Source organism: Myotis brandtii, unplaced genomic scaffold (assembly GCF_000412655.1).
Source record: "Myotis brandtii unplaced genomic scaffold, ASM41265v1 scaffold86, whole genome shotgun sequence".
Classification (NCBI taxonomy): domain Eukaryota; kingdom Metazoa; phylum Chordata; class Mammalia; order Chiroptera; family Vespertilionidae; genus Myotis; species Myotis brandtii.
The window spans coordinates 1700782-1704186 of NW_005371503.1; the positions used below are offsets into that span (position 1 = coordinate 1700782).

A 3405-nucleotide genomic window follows, 5' to 3' on the forward strand; every position below is an offset into this window, starting at 1 on the left:
TAAAAGACATCAAGGCTGGAAGTAAAAAAAGTGTACTATCAAAGATAAAGAATTACTTTTACCTGCTTATAGTAGACTGGACACAGTCAAGATAAATGATCCAAACTGAAATAAAAAGAGCAGAAGGAGTGGAAAAAAAACACACCCACAAAACCCTAAATAAAACAGAACATCCAGAGATGTGTAACAATATTTTAAAAAATTCTAACACTCATATGTAATTAGAATCCCAGAAGGGAGGGAGGGGAGAGGAAGAGGGAGGGAGAGAGAGAGAGAGAGAGAGAGAGAGACATCAGGCAGGAAATATTTGAAGATAATGGCTGAGGTTTCATTTGCAATTTCTGTTCATCAAGTAAACAACCTTCATCTTTTATAGTCATTTTTTCTTGTATGTTATCTTTATAAGTTTAATTAATATGCTTAAAATATTTTGCAGTTGTAGATATTTTTAACCAATTTGAGATATAATTCACATATTGTATGTAAATTGTACTTAAAAATAAAATTTAAAAAATCTTGAGAGGCTCAGATAATATAATCACTAGAAGCTTCTTTAGTGATAATAAACATTTAAATGTCAACATTTAAAAAAAATCAAATAAAAACCAAAATGAAAAGAATGAGAAGGAATACAAAAAGATAGCTGTCATTAACATGCTAAAAGCTAGTGGAAAAGGTAGACAACATGCAAAAACAGATGGGTTATTTCAGCAGGAAGATAGAAATTATGATAAAAGACATCAAGGCTGGAAGTAAAAAAAGTGTACTATCAAAGATAAAGAATTACTTTTACCTGCTTATAGTAGACTGGACACAGTCAAGATAAATGATCCAAACTGAAATAAAAAGAGCAGAAGGAGTGGAAAAAAAACACACCCACAAAACCCTAAATAAAACAGAACATCCAGAGATGTGTAACAATATTTTAAAAAATTCTAACACTCATATGTAATTAGAATCCCAGAAGGGAGGGAGGGGAGAGGAAGAGGGAGGGAGAGAGAGAGAGAGAGAGAGAGAGAGACATCAGGCAGGAAATATTTGAAGATAATGGCTGAGGTTTCATTTGCAATTTCTGTTCATCAAGTAAACAACCTTCATCTTTTATAGTCATTTTTTCTTGTATGTTATCTTTATAAGTTTAATTAATATGCTTAAAATATTTTGCAGTTGTAGATATTTTTAACCAATTTGAGATATAATTCACATACCATACAATTCACCCTTTAAAAGTGTATAATTTAATGCTTTATATTCTATGCATAGAATTGTGTATTTATCCCTACAATAAATTTTAGAGCCTCTTCATTACTTCAAACAGAAATACACCTTAGCCATCACCCCATATATTTGTCAGGTTTTTCCAGAGAATTACCTTTTGTGGCTTTTGTGAGGATTGGCAATTCTGAAATTTTCAGATGTAGCTATAGGGGCTGAAAATTAGAAGGTATTTGCAAAATCCAGAGTAGATATTGCAGTATTAAGTTTGAAAGCAGTCTGGATGTAGAATTCCTTCCTCTTTGAGAGATCTCAGTCTTTTAAGGCCTTTGATTGATTTGATGAGCCCCACCCACATTATAGATAGCAGTCAGCTTCACTCATAGACTGTCAATTTAAATGTTAATACATCTAAAAAGTACCTTCACAGAAATATCTAGAATGGTGTTTGTCCCAGCAACTGGACACTGTAGTCACTGGTTCTGGGTGACTGACTATGAACACCTCACACTCCCCGAAAATATTCCCCTCTCCCTATAAACACCCATATCCTGAGCTCTGCTCTCCTAGACCCTCTGCCAAGAGATGAGATCCTAAAAGTTTTAGGGAACCAAGAGAAAGGTGGGCTCCAAAGACACACACACACACGTTAGGGAGGAGACGTATACTGGGAATGGGACTGATGAGGAGAGGGGATAGAGAAACAGAAAACGCAGTAGCAGAGTCAGGGAGAATGAGTGTTTGAGGAGGATGAAGAAGGAAGAGACTCTTACTATGAGATGGCAACAGTTTCTTCAGTTTCACAGAAAAAGAGAAGCAAGAGTGTATGACCAAAGTGAAATGAGACATATATGATAGAAGTGGGATTGGCAGGAGAAAAATGAAATGGTTGTTTTTTTACTTTCCAAGTTCAATAGAATAAAAATCAGAATAACGAATCTTACACATTTTAGTATGGGCAGAAACTCAGCTTCAGTGTTTCCTCCAGTAATTTCTGGGAAACGTGAAAATCAAAAGGGAAAGAATATATTACCTTCTATAAAGTCTTCATGAATGTTGAAAGGTTCAAAATGTAACAAATAATTATAAGCCAATATTGGCAGGAATACCAAATATTATTTCACAACTACCACTATGTGTTTATTCTTCTCTGACACAATCGGCACAGATCCAGGCTTGCTTTGCTTGAGATGATTCACTTCCTTCCGTCAGCAAGCTTCTTTCATGATGCGCTGTTCTTGAATCTGGCTGTAGATCGGTTTTGGTAGATGGCGGTGACAAGCAATACGTTTTATATGAGGATGATGTTGAAATTTGTCCTTCAACTTCTGGTTATAATCTTTGACTGCCTTTTCTTGTGATGTAAGCACACCCAATTTTTCAGAAGCATTAGCTTTCCACAGAGGAACATTCATTTCATCAGATCCACACATAATGTACTTGCTATCCGAAGTCCATTTTACACAGATAACATGTTGCATTCTCTTTGTGTGATATACTTCCCTGCTTCTACTTTTGTCCACAGGAAAAATTCGAATAGATGTATCAAAACTAGCGGACACAAACTCTTTCCCAGTGGGAGAATAATCCACGTCCAGCACTGCAGACATGTGATCCATGTGCACCATCACAGGAGTGTCCAGTGCATGCATATCAAAATCATGTAAGTTGTAATCTTCATTTGCTGCAGTAAAAATGAAGGCTTCCATAGGGTTCCAACAAATTGTATTTGTTCTCATGTCTAAGATGACCTTTTTAAGAGGAGTAGCTTGCCTCATAACATATAGTACTACTAGTAGCCCTATGCACGAAATCATGCACATTAAAAGAAAATTAATTAGAGGAAATATTTTAATATTGCTATTTACCCTTTGGCGGGAGCAGGGATGCGAGCCTCACATCCCTGGGCCAGCACAGGTGGCAAGGACATGAGCCTCATGTCCCCCAGGCTGGCCCAGGGGGTGAGGACATGAGCCTCAAGTCCCTGGGCTGGCGCAGGTGGCAGGGATGTAAGCCTCACATCCTGGGCCTATTGCCGAGAGCAGGGACATGAGCCTCATATCCCAGGGCTCATTTCTGGGGGTGGGGATGCAAGGCCAGCCCAGGGGGCGGGGATGCGAGCCCCACATCCCAGGCAACGCAATTCCCTGCCAACCGATGCTGCAAGCCCTGCCCATCTGCTCCTGCTTG

The 3405-nt window shown here is 38.1% G+C and overlaps 1 pseudogene; it reads right to left on the bottom strand.

The window, feature by feature from the left end:
• Positions 1–2361: 2361 nt before the first annotated feature.
• On the bottom strand, positions 2362–3078 carry LOC102242543 (annotated as a pseudogene).
• Positions 3079–3405: the final 327 nt, after the last annotated feature.